Here is a 14,627-nt window from a genome sequence, read left to right as displayed (position 1 = left end):
CCATAACTCCATCCCTACTTGAAATTTACCTTGCTGATACTACACTTACCCTCATTCTCCAAAAATGAACTCAAATAACAGAGAAGCCGTGTTTCCAACATCAATGGGGCTGGAAAATATATCGCCATAAATGTATTAAAATATTGCCTTTACACCCCATCTATCATGAGTGCAATTTCATGGGTCCCCTTTTTAAAAATTAATTTAATTCTTTGACCTGTTACGAGTGGAAGCGCTAACATGGGTAGGCTTTGAGTTAAATTGCACTTGTGACTTCATGGATCACATTTTCAATTACTTTCGAACACTGCTTGGTGAACGAGAGAGAGAGAGAGAAAGAGAGAGAGAGAGTGTAGGCCACTAAGGCAGCATGCACCAACAACAATTTTATTTACTGGAACAAGTGGTATGGAAAAGTGAGATTTAATGAGCTATGTTCAACAGCATGAAGGTAATGGAGTACAAGCGGAAGACCCCAACAGACAGTGACTGGTAGTCAAGTCAACTGAGTGCACACTGTCTGCAGTGGCAAATCTGAACTACAGTAACATTAAACACAAGAATGACATGAAAAACACTTATGCAAGTTTGTACTGGAATGTGTCTTATATTTACTGACAATATGATGACAACATAATACTACATAAGCAAGAAATTCTATCTATGAAATCCAAATAGACACCAATTTCCAATTTCTCTATTTGTCCCAGTAGCTCTATTTAGGCTGTATAGTTAACATCTATTGTCATAAGGTAAATTCACAAAAAAATCTTTTAAGGGGGCTGGAGTTCAGAAACGGCCTCATTAATGTTATAAGTTTTAAGCCCTTGCAATGGCTTACCTGTCATCCACTTTATATATAATTTTAAATATCACCCAAAGGGCATTTCTGTGTGATTAAATGCTGAACAGTAACAGTTATCAGGAACACAAAGCTGATGTTAGAAAAGCACAATGTTGCAAACAGAGAGAAAATCCAACCAAGTCCATCACACTACCAGGACAGGCCTAAATGTGAATGCTGTAGTTCATTACTTAATTGGTTTTGGTAAATAGTTTTTTTTTTAAAAAGTAATGTATCTATGAAACAACAACATGTTACTTCAGAGGTTTACTCTGTCAAAGTTAGAGGATAAGGAGAGACAAGGATTCCACCAATGAGGGTTCAAGACTTTGTCATATAATTACAGGGCTCAATCATGGAGGTAAGCTGAAAAGCTAATGTTGACTTACCACATAACCTTTCAACTGGTTTATTCCGCCCTCCGCTGAAGAGGCGAAAACGTAGCCGCCTGTTTCCTGAGGGTGAACTGTCTTCACAGGCATTAGAGGAGAAAAAGGAAGAAAAATCGCTCAGTGATAGATATGAGAGTGCATCTAGATCCCTTCATGCCATGTCAACCACATCCTGAGGTGAAAAGGACACAATGAATGATTAAGTTGTAGCGCTTTGCAACTTTGTAATATTATAGTGTTGTGTACTTCCTAAAAATGTACAAATATTTATGTATAACTTTTCTACAGATGCACAAATTTTGCAAAGACAGGGATCATTTTTATCAATTTAGCTAAATAACTGTTTTACTGGATACATACAAAGCTTTAAAGGGATAAAAATTCACATTTCTTTTTTTAGCAACAGTCAGTTTTGTCATTTTGATCTTAACTGCCTGTCTTAATACTCTTGAGAAAAGAGGTGGAGTATTAACAAATTAGTGAATCAAACACTGGTCTAAATGTCAACATAATGAATAATGGCCCCTCATTTAATAATTTATGACCTAAAATAGAAGCTTGGTGTTTTAGAAAACAACCACTTAGTTGCTCCTAACCTTGCTTTCTTATTGTGGCAGTGGCTGTTGTCAATGCCGACCAAACTACAGTACAAGCTCAGAGCCTCTGCCATGTGGATGTAATTTCACCAGGACAGTTTTTTTTTTCTTCTACAGCAAACCAAATAAAAGATTCAGCTTTGAGGTCAGAAAATAAACCCAGAACCGATCTGCACTGCACCGAAACAAACAAGAGTGAAGTAAGAAAAGGAGAGAGACAAAATCTGAATATAATAATGGCTGTGGAGCTGTACACATTTCCTTTGATTACAAGGTATTAGTGTCATCCATGGGCCCATTGGCAGGAAATGCTGGGCTGTTCACCACATTGGAACAAACACAAACGTCATTGTCTATTAATTCAGTTATAATGATATTTGAATGGATCTTCACTGCTCTGCCATATCTGTCTTTCTCCCTGCAGTTTTGATTGAGTGCTCTCAGGGATTCTTGAATCACAGTGAAACCACACAACTGGATTGTGTTTGTTGAACATATGTTTAGTGGGTAACGTTTTCTACCATGGTGATTGCATTAACAAAATCCTGAAATGATAATGCTGACATTGAAGTTCTTGGCTGGATGTTTTTGTGAACCATGTCATGTCTATACAGCTGTTCAAAGGCCAAATACCCTGTTAAAACAATGGACATCAGTGTAACCTGTCCTGACATACAGTGACCTACTGTAAAGACTTTTTGAATGACTTTTGAATTTATATAGAAAATAAGACAAGCAGATAGCTGGTTCATTTGTGATCAACATCACTAGATTGCAAGATTGCAAATATCATTCAATGCCAATTCTCTCCAAACTGTAGAATAAAAATCCTCGTCAGTTTGGGATTACTGAAAGATTTATTAATTAGACATTGAATAAAAAAGGTCAAAGCTTGATATCTGCTCTGTGGCTTGTAAATATCTTTGTATTTGGCCAAATGTACAGTACAGCATTAATACAATGCAGATACTGTATAATTATGCTCAAAATAAGAACATTGTATTGTACAATTATATTGTTGTGAATTAGACTGTCGAATTTTTTATTCATCCAGTCTTGGTAAGAGCTTATCGTAAGGCCAGAATTATTCCAAAGAAAAAGTTATATTTTGTTTCTTGAGAAAATAACATGAGTAAAGCCTGCACATGCCAAGCTTTTACCAGTGCTACAGTGCATTTCTTTCATCACTGTCAATCTTCTATTTAAATATTTTTTAACTTTTTGTTTTGATGATGAAAATTCACCAGGTTGTGTGCAGTCCTGCTGGATTGTGGAATTAATGTCAAGCTCTACCATAGGTTCCTATTAAAAGAGATGTATGGGAGGAATGAAGGCTCATTTGAGCCATTGTTTCCATGTATTATGAGCAAAAGGCACATGTGTCTTTGATTTTAAGGACAGACTGTTGCATCGGCCTTTGGCTGTCTGATGTTCTGAACCACCGTCCTCATCCAGCGAAAAGAAAAAAAAAAAAAACTTCAGAGCTATCATAAGTGTCAAGGTTGATCCAGGAGGGCCATTCTTCAGCTTTGACAAAATTGGAGACCATGGGTGCACTCACATAAATGTCGTTCAGCAGTGTTGACAAATTGTTTGAGTAGTGGCATGCGATGCCACAAAGGCATTGCTGAAGCACTGCAGCGTAGCCTCTGTGTAGCCTCCCACTCCCACCCATCCTCCAAATTAATCAGGCTTATCTTCACCTCCATCACTGCTGTCAGTCACACTGGAAAATGCTTCCACTGGCGAGTCTGTGTGTGCTCATGCACATCTGTGTGCAGAGCCCGTATGGTTTGCGTATGCGTGTGTGTGTGTGTGCGTGTGTGGGTGTGTGCAGGCAGGCAAAGCGTTAAACATCTGTCTCAGCTCCATCCACCCGGCCAGACTGACGTGTGAAGCATTTCCCGGCCCCTATGCTTAAGCTAAATGTTTAAAATGGTATCACTCAAGGCCCAGTGCACAAAAAAAAGTTGTATCACTTTGTGAAATGTGACAAAAAAAACAAAAAAAAACTGAAAACACAAACTGAAAACTGTGTGAACAGTAAATTTGACATTTCTTCTGCAAAACTGCCATGGGACACTTCGCTCACTCTGACAGTTTTATGGAATCTGTCTTTTGATAATCCTTGTATTGGTGATACCTGTCACAGCACACAGTAGTAACCAACAAGCCCCCTCAATCTCTCAGCTAAATCTTCCTGTATACACAACACTGGCCCCATGATAAGAAGGTGACACTGTCACTCCAGCCCCCACATACACACACACACACAAACACACAGCCTGATCACATAAATACACACGCATACGTACATACACATTCACATAAACAGCCTTGGAGGCATGCAGTGTGCATAGGCGTTCAGCATCATACTAATTTCCATTGTTGTGATAAAAATAAACAGGTCTGGGGAGCTGAATCTGAACGCTCGAGGGTCACAGCGCACTCTACTGACAACGGGGGTGTGTGTGTGTGTGTGTGTGGGGTGGGGGGTGGCGGTGGTGGTGGTGGTGGGGTGGGGCTCAGACTGAATTACCTTGATCCAGCACGACAGCCTCATATCACTGTCACCAGCCTGTTTGGAAGAGCTTGATGGGGCTGTAGTGCTAAGTTGGAGGAAGCCAACTGCGATGGATGTGTGTTGACAGTGTGCTGTATTCAAGGGCACATTGAAATGAACGGGCGAAATGGGGGAAAGTTTGCTAAGCCATGTGTGCCATAATTATCCCGGGCTCTCCTTGTGCCTCTTATCTGGTGGCTGGTGGTGATTGTCAGATGAGTGAAGAATCGACTGTGACATTACCCCTGTCTCACAATAGCCCCCAAATCTTTACAGCAGTCAGGAGGTGTTATTTGGTAGGGATTTCTGTGGTATTAATGTTGCTTTGGCGTTCTAATACCAAAGAGTTAAACATTAGAGAAATGAATGGTATATTATTACTATATTGATATTTTACACATGCATATGTGACAGTGCATTATCTAATCTGGTGCATTGTTATGGTGATCGTCTTTGCTCTAGTTCTGAGAGATTGTACAAAAGGTAAATAACTAATATAATTTCTAATATAATCCTCCATCTCAATATTATTACCACATTATCATTGAAAGAGTTCAACATTTATGAATGAATGACATCTGAATATCTATCAAGATGATGCTCATAATTAATGCATCATCCAATTAGTGTGTTTCAAGCTTTAACTCCTGGTTGCAACAGTCGAGGTGTTGTGTTTTACTTTACAGGTGAGGTGCCACCACTGAGCACTAGGTGGTGCTTGAACACAGCCCACACACACACACACACACACACACACCTACACACACCAACACACACACACACCTTCTTTTCCCCTCTTTACACACACCATCATCAACTCCCATTCTGTTCACTGTAAGAGAACAACAAAACACCTCCACCCCTGCCCTCACGCACACACACTGAGCACACAAACATACATGCACACAAAGCAGGTAAAAAGATGCGAGGATCAATTTACACCCCTCTTCTCTGTTCATTTGATATTCAGCAGCTTCCCTTTCACCCCCTCCGTCCTTGCCTACCACACACACACACACACACACACACTTCTCTCTACTCATCAAATCTCAGCTACACGTGTCTAAAGCTATGATACCCATCTAATCATCCTGCCTTTTCTCCTCGGTTTTCTACCACTATGAGGAAAGGACTGGTGATATGCTCACTGTTTCAGGGCCAGGCTACCACACCGGCTGCAACACAATACCTGTGAAAGCTCACACACAAATAAGGACACACACGCACAGTTATCCCACATAGAACTGATCCATGTGTGCTGGAATACACCAAAATGTAACTCTTTTGGTCAAATACTCTGACGACCCACAGAATGTGTGTGTGTGTGTGTTTGGGTGCTACTGTGCATGCGTATATGTGTGTTGCAGTAAAGTGGGTATTTGTTGGGTATGAAGGTCTTGTAACACTCATAATTGTCATGATATAAGTGGAGTGCATTAATTTCACATATATTCCTCCAAAGCAGTGCGTACAGGAACCTGTGACCTTCCACTGACAGGATTTATGGTCGGGTCAGTCGCAGTGAAATGAACTGACTTCTCTAACAATGATCAGGTAGCTGATATTAGCTTGAGGAACACTTAATATAATCTATTTTCACCAGGTAGATCAGTATCAGACACAACTCATTTCACAAATATTTTAAACATCCTGCACATTCTCTCTACTGCATGTTATAGAAATGATTTTGAATTAGCTACAGTGTATTAAAGATCATGGCAAATGAGTGATTCTGATATGATACATATATGATAGGGTTGATATTTCTAATATGTAAAATAATTAAAAAAAAAAAAAAAAACATGTAAAAACATGACAATTGAGGACTGATGGTCTTGCCTGTTTCCATGTTGCTGTAATTGTTTACTCAGTAAATGATGATTTATAAATAATAAATGTTACAGACCGATTCCGAAATGTACTTAACTGTCGACAGTTTGTGGAGCATAACATCAGCAAAACTGAAAAGAATATCAATTCAATGAAATAAACATGTCAGTGTATTTCCAAAAGGACAAAGAGCTAATGTCCTTAGTGTGTGTGTGTGTGTGTGTGTGTGTGTGTGTGTGTGTGGTTGGTGCCTGTAGCAACAGTGTGATTGTACCAATGAGAGAGACTGAGTCCTTGTGTGGCCTTTTTTTTCCCATGCTAACCAACCAGTGTTTAGAGGTGTGTGTTGTCTGAACCAGGGGCAGTCATCTTTGTGTTTTCATGCATGTATATAGCATGTTGTGGGGCTGAGTGCACATATGTGCAGTTTGTGTGTTACACTCACGTTGCTGTGTCCTTCGTGTGCTCGTTGGTGGGGCTACGGGGCAGCTGTGTGAGCATTCCTGTTGACGTTAAGCAGCTAAATAGTACCAGCTTGCTGGGCTCTTAACCTCCCCTCTCAGAGAGAGGACCTAATGAAATCCTGAAAGGCTTCCTGACTCCCTCATCTGGCTTTGTTTAGGCCCCGCTCTCCTTCCCTTTGCTTGAGAAAAGCCATTAACCCATTGAGAAAACAGTCACACAGGCCCTGGAAGACAGGCCTGCACTGTCAAAAAAAAAAAAACTGTAGTGGTGCTTCGAAGATTCTTGGTGTGCCTAAGGAATGCTTATGAGATGCTTTGAAGGACCTCAAGGTGCCTTCAAGTATCGCCTTGGCAGTTGGAAATCTTTGGGAGTTTTGCACTGTTTGGACTGATGCCAAGATCTTAATTTTCAGTCTTTCAAGAAAATGTTTACTAATAACTGCTAATAGTAAAATTATTGGTTCTGATTTTTGTAATCATATTGTGTATGACACATTTACAAATATTGATTATACACTCATTGAAACCCATTTGAGCAAACAAAGCTGGTTCACCACAGTTCTAATATAAGGCTAAGTTAGTGTGGTGCAATAACAATTACCTCAATCAATGATAAACACATTATCAAACGCTTGATAAAGATCCATCAATAGCAGCTAATAACAAACTTGTTCACGATAAATAATAATAATAAATAAAATAGTATTCTTTAAATAGTATTCTTTAAAACTGGATGTACTTCAAAATAAACTTGAAAATTATGACATGTCAAAAAATTAAGGAAGGACTCCTCAAGTATCTTTTTTTTTTTAGTGTGATTAGTCTGTAATCTTACAGCATTTAAGATTATCAACATATTCCACTATGGATGGATGGCAGGGGAAGGAACCGTAGGAGAGCTATGGGCAGAGATAGATGGATGGAAGAAATAAATTAAACTAGAGGGATCCCTCTCTCTTTCTGAGGGGACCCCCCCCCCCCCGTCCTCCTTTTTGCACACATGTAATAGCACTTCATTTTAAGTTTATAGTTTGTGTATATTCAATAGAGGGAAATTATTTCTAAATGGTTATGCAGTCTACTGAGAGAGAGGCAAGTGAAAAGGGACAGGGGGGGGGCTTGCATGGCAAATAAAAAACTGCGGCAGTTAAAATTGAATTTGTATTCACCAGGAAGTGGGTTAACCCAGTTAAAAGTCAGGGAATCCAATAGCACAGGCTGGTATGTGGTGTCGAGACAATCTCCTTTGGGGAGCTAAGGCGCTTGGCTCATATGCTGCCTACTCGGGCTCGTAGCATGTTTTCAGGTAATAATAATACATCATATTGCTTAACAGCATATTTATGTAAGAACTCGGCGAGAGGAGGCTCTGGAGTGCCTTGGTGTTGTTCTTTGAAATCACCTCCTTCAGATATGTGCCACTCACTGTTATTATGTTTTCTCTTTCTTATCAGTTTTGCAGAGATGGAAAATTCTATTACAGAGTGTATTTGGTTTGTCACAGTCAGATGCCTTCTCTTCAGGTTTTTTAAGAGACAGCGTGGATGTTTGTGTTCATGTGTGTGCCTCTCCCACCACCAAGAACAGAGGCCTTTTTTTGTGCAAAAAAAAAAAAAAAAAAAAAAAAAAATGAGGAGAATGACAAATCTCTCAGTCTTTGTTATTGGAATATACTGACTGCCCTTGGTTCATTGACTTTTTATTACAGGAGTTAGCACAACTGTCAGCAAATAGGGAGAAATTAGTTTCAGCCATTTGCTTTGGAACACTTGAAGCTGATAATTTTTGTATTCCACGCACAGTGTTTTTTTTTTTTTTTTGTGTGTGTCAGCAGCAGACGTGTTTTTGCTTGTGTGTATGTGGATTTGTGTGTAGTTGCAGCTGTGAGCAGTGATAGTAGCAGGTACAATGAAAAGGAGGAGGACGAGGAAGAACTGGAGACAGAGAGAAAAACAGAGCGGGAGGGGTCGACTCGTGGAGACTAAGGCAGAGAGAGTGAGAGACAGCCAGACAGAGAGGTGGTTTCGGTCTACCAGGAACACACAGCTCTAGCCGCCAGCAGTCTGTCAGTGGTGGTCCCCTCATCCAGTCTGCTGCAGCATCTGCCAGAGAGGCACCAGGCTGAGCAAGACCCAGATCCTTCCACGGCTCCATCTCAAGACCAGAGCCTCATCAACTGGCTTCTCCTCCAGGCCCAGCTGTCTTCTGCTCTTCCCGCCCCATACCTCTCTCTCTTCACACCAAGCCATGTTCAAGCCTGAATCATAACCCTCAGGCCTGTATCTATTCTTTCCATGCAGCCTCAGCCACAGCTTCCTCCAGCTCTATCCCCTCATATTCCTCTGCTACAAAATCCCCCCCCCCCCAACCCTTAGTCTCTCCTCCAGCCACTTCCTATCAAATGCCAGTTCACTCCACCGCACATTCATTCAGGACAGTTTAAATGAAATAAACATGTTCTTTTTTTCACTATGTGTATTAACACTTTCAGTGCAAAAGCAAATATGTGATTAAAGCAACACAAACATTTACGTCCTGCTCTTTTGTACAGCAGATCTTTGCTGTCTCATAGGAAATTATTCTTTTTTACACATCCAACAACAGAAACATTCTTTAATGGGCTATCTCACCATGCTGAACAGACACGGAAGAGAGACGCACCTACAAGAACCTAGACTCTGAGCTTACCTGTGGAACAGATATCACATCAGTGGACATACTAACTGACAAGTGACGAGGAGGTGGTGACACCAAGTCTGAAGACATTCAGTGGAGGTAGATATGAGATCCTGTTCAAATTGAATGCAATTTTAGATTTATAAATCAAACATAAACATCTGTTTTTGGGTGTGTGCTCTTTGTATTTTATCGGCCACACGTCTTTGTTATTCTGAGCTACTGTCTCAGTTGTCAGTGGACCATAAAAGAAGAATAATTAACTTGTGAGTTAATAACAAATGACATTAACTTTCGAGCACTCTGATGTTTTGTTCTTCCAGTTTTTGACCCATAGACTCAACTTCATTTCTCTTTTCCAGCTCTTTCTGTTTACAGTCCTCTTCATTACGCTCTGTAGTCAGCTGCATCACTTGTACCTGAAAATTAATGCAGCAGTCAACAGCTGTAGAGTACCTATACAAAGAGTAATAACAAACAAAAAAAATCCTCTCTTTTATCCTTAATCTTTTCTTCCTGTCTCAAACGTCTACTCTGCATACTTTCCCAGGCCCACTGCAAGGACCCATAACCTTTAACCTCAGGCCCCACCTGTTCCTCTCCCCTGCACCACCCTCAGCCATTCCTCGCTGGCTACATCCTCATTCGCCTCCCATTACCCTGCCACAACAATTCTCCTCCAGCCTTATCCCCATTTAAAGCCCTTTCTCTTTCCCTGCTGGGGCTGGAGAGGGGCCGAAGCCACAGCATCTCCCCATCCGTTAGCCAGGAGCCAGAGATCCCAGCCAGAGATGCCATCTGATACAAGTCTATCATAATGAAGGTCCAGCATGGGGCTAAATGAGTTTCCACCTCAGCCGCATGAGGGGCTAATGACAAAACAGCCTCCCTGTGCTCCTTGGCCTGCCGCTAGCTTTAATCAGGGCATATGGCACTTGCCTAAACTGCTTGGCTATGAGGAACAGAGAGGAGAGGAGAGAAAGTGAGGATGAGACTGTAGAGGAAGGACTGAGGAGATGAAGAAAAAGAGTGAAGGGACAATAGGAAGAGAGAAGAGAGTGCACAGAAACCGAGGGAGATCTAAATGTTGCAGTTAAAAAAGTCCAGCATGGTGCATTTTCATAGTCAAAGTTTGGTGACAGAGCTTTACGTCTGTAATATTTATTAAGCACCTGATATGTTTTTTAGGCCTTATAGGCAGGCCTGTGTGGGAGCCTGATACAGGGTGGAAATCACTAATAGCTTTCGTAGATTTATATTAATTTGCAGGATTTAACGTGCCTTAAATGGCAGATGATCAACAAGGGAAAACAAAAGTGCATTAGTGCCCCGGTGGCATAAAAAGAGTGTGGAAGGGGGTGGGAGCTTAACAAATAGGCTACTCCATTTTCTTAGCCCACTTTATGGCTCCCCAACTTATCCAAATTAGCTTAAAGGATTGATAATTCTTCACTAATATAAAACTGTTACTGAGCCTCTAAACTGTGACTTGCCCTTTCTTAGGTTTTGACAAACACTAAATAGAGGGCTTGGTTGTGGAAATTAAATTGAAATCGCATAACAAGGCTTCCTTTTAATTTGATTAATTCTTTGTTGTTGTTTTAGATCCCTTGCGAAGACACCCATGACGTTTCGAGGTTATTTGTTCCACTGTCTAATGACAATTTTCCTGCACAATAACACCAGTTAAAGAGCTGCCTCAGAGCAAGTTTTTTTTTTTTTTTTTTTTTGCCTAGAAATCACAGAAAAGGCTAAGCCAAAGGGGGACTAATAAACCTCACCCTTAATTCCACCACAAGGCTACCGCTATGACTGCTCACACTACAACTTCCCTACAGTCCTAATTGTATAGAGACGGATGTTCAAAATTTCATTTAGCCTCTTTGGCTCGGTGTTGGAGGTGTTTGAGGCAGCAGTCATTTTTTAAATAGGTGTAAGAGACCATATTGAACTGACTGACTGATGACCTCTCAATTTCCAATATCAGGGCCATTAAAGTTGCACAAAATTTAATAGATGTAGCTGAAGATGTTTCACACCTTCAGAAGATCTTTAATCATTTCACATAATGGCTCTCCGCGTACAGAAAGCAAGTCATTCTACTCCAGTGACCGAGAAAAATTAATTCTCAAAATGAATCTGTGTGCTTACAACATTTGGGTTGCATCGTAAGCTGGTGTACCGTTGGATCTTTCTCCCTTGCAAAAAAAAAAAGAAAAAAAAAAAAAACTGAGGCAGTACCAGGCTGTACTCAGCATGGAGAAAATGAACCTCTGAAACCCATGCTGACAGTTTTAGTCCCTACTGTTCCTGATTTCAACAGCACCACAACCAGTCTTGGCAACCAACAAGCCCCCAGTACAAATTTTGCCAGCCATCAGCAGTGTGCAACGATTGCTTTTCCAGGACAGGATAAACATATAGGAAGGCTCAGTTTACCAAGGCAAAGGCCTTTGTAGACACTTTCTCGAGTTCTTACGGAAGCTCCCAGTTGTTTCTCCTGCTTTGCTTTTCTTGGTCTCTCTCATATCTCTTCCTCAATCTCTCACTCACACAATCTTTCCTCACTCCCAACAACCATTTCCCAGGTTTTCCCTCAGAGCTGGGTGATTGCTTGCAGCTGGGGTGCATCGAGAACATTTTAATATTATGCAGAAGATTAGAGCAAACTAACTACATTATTCTCCAATTACACTCATTTCATCCAACTGATGTCTTTATATCCTTCCCCTTGCCTCGATTAGCCTAATGTGAAAATGGAAGGGGGGAATGCGCTTAGGACTGTACCGATTGTTCCTCGGCTGCCTATTATTTCAGAGCACCATTAAAAGGGAGGCGTCTTTTATAGTAACTGTAAATAAAACGATTAGGGGCAGATCCAGCTGGGTGCTGGGGATGATTTCATTTCAGGGATCTGCTTATCAACGTTCTTGGAAGGTTTGGAAGGATTGCAAGGGCCCGCCACAGACAAGATACTACCTTCCCCCCACCTTCATCACAGTGTGGCTCCCTGCGTCTCTCTGAAGCCGCATTACAGTAGAAAATATCACACTTGCTGTGCATCCTTGTCGTAATATAAATAAATCAATTACATTCCCACATGCATTCATGCCTATTACAATGCAAGTTCAAATCATTTTGCCTCACATGCCTGTAAGCCTGCTTAATATGTCACCAGGGAGGCCCAAATTATTACAAAGTTCATGAGTGACAATTGTCAGCCAAGGTTGCAGATCTGCACGCACGGGTATGATAATGCTGTTTGTCTGATTGTGGAAGAGAAAACAGCTCCCTCACCTCATAAACCCCTTGCAGAGCAGGAAGCGTTTTGAATTGTGGGTGTTCTCAACAATGCAAACATGGCAAACAAGGATGAAGACCCCAAACCACAGAGATCCTCCAGTGCTGTTATCCCTCTCTGTGTATTCAACAAGTCTATCAGTTGGTAGCATGCAGCTTCTATATGAAATCAAGGACTTTCGGAAGGCTTGTACCTTTTATCATGCACAGAAGACTAGAAACCTGATTTATGAACTATCCCTCAGGAGTTCTTCTAAATCAGATGAAACAGCAAAGTTGCCTGCAGGATGGGTAGAATTTGAGAGAGCTCTAACAATGCTGAATGTGATGATGAACCTTAAGGAATAAAAACAGTATAACATGAAAACCAGAGATGTTTATGATCAGCGGTTGAAAAAGTTGTTGAGGCAGTGCACTCACAAGTGTGTCGATGTAGATTAGTTCATTTTTTTGACTGGCAGATGTTGTTGTCCAAAGCAATGTAAATGTTTATGCACACACGTGCATTGGAAAAAATTCAGGGTTCAGTGTTTTGCTCGACAGCAATTTGACATGTGAAGCTCGGGGATCAAACCACAAACTTTTGCAGTGAAATGAGCTACCGTCATGTCATGTGGAGATCAAGAACATGATGTTTCTGTGTGTACACAAAAGAAAAGAAATATCATCCCTCAAAGTGCATCAACTATTATCAAACAAGTAAAATTGAATGGTTCATCCCAATAATTTGTGCAGTACACTTGCAGTTACAGTTTTACTGACTTGGATGCTGAAGAGAGGAGAGGAGGAGGTGTGCAGGGACCGCATGCCACAAAGTTTCTTGGCTCTTGCAGCTTTACTGGCATTTGCAGAAATATTTTCCTACGACATTACATGGGTTTCTAGGTTGCATGGTAGTGATATGGTTTAGATCACACATGTGTCTTGTAAGACTATGGATAGATCTTGTCAAATAGTACAACAAAAGAAATGCATGTGTTAGGGTTAGTTATTATTACATCAACTCATGCTGTGCTCCATGTTAAGCAGTGCTGTGACATTACATTGAAACCCCTTTGGGCTATACTGAGGCACCCTTGTAATGTTTGTTTTTCTTTTCTTTCCCTCTCTCTTACGATCTCGCTCTTCTTTAGTTTCTTGGATTGACTTGCCTTTTGTGCTGGATAGCAGGGACGCACAGTGTTGATTTCGATGGTGCGGCGGTTGTTTCATAGCTCGCAGTGTGTTTGTCTATGGTGGCATTCCTCAATTTCCATTCAGCAAACAAGAGAATCCCCTCAGGCCGGGCATATCCCATCGTCCTCTGCTCTTCCAACGTCTCAGAGATGGACCAGGCAAACATCTGATCTCTCACCCAAACACAATAATGTGTCTGCATATGCACTAATGTATGCACACACAGAAACACATGCACAAGCGCCCTCGTGCAAACACAATGACACACATATTCTCATGCACACACTTGCACAAAAGCACACACATACGCCACAAACCACCATTTCCACACTCAATACTTGCTCCTGTTTCACATTGCAGTAAATCCAGTTAAGAAGCTCTGTGGGGAGAGAAAATAGGAGCTACAGTTACCAGTTCTGGAATGGTTTGACCTGAGCTGTGTCATCATGTAGCCGCGGCCATTGTCTGATGAAATGTTTGAATATGGCAGATCCACAAAGCCTTTTAGTGTATCAGCATTGGTAATTTATTAGAGCAAATTTTCCTATTATGAGAATTGAGACAGGCTTGTGAAATGTGTCTGCCAGAAAACCTTTTATAACTGCATGAATAAACACTAAAATTCAACTTTTAAATCCATAATAAGAAAAATCATCAAATTTGGTTCAGGACTTTGGTGGCCTTTTCTGTCCAATTCAGTTTAAGGTATAAAAACAAGGAAAAAACAAAACAAAAACTAAGCTCTATTTTATAATTGTGAAGATGGGCTCCTTAAGCTTGACGGCT

This window comes from Trachinotus anak, unplaced genomic scaffold (genome assembly GCF_046630095.1).
Source record: "Trachinotus anak isolate AG129_WGS33_773 ecotype Australia unplaced genomic scaffold, CSIRO_AGI_Tana_v1 ptg000009l, whole genome shotgun sequence".
Taxonomy (NCBI): domain Eukaryota; kingdom Metazoa; phylum Chordata; class Actinopteri; order Carangiformes; family Carangidae; genus Trachinotus; species Trachinotus anak.
This window is presented reverse-complemented; position numbering follows the sequence as displayed.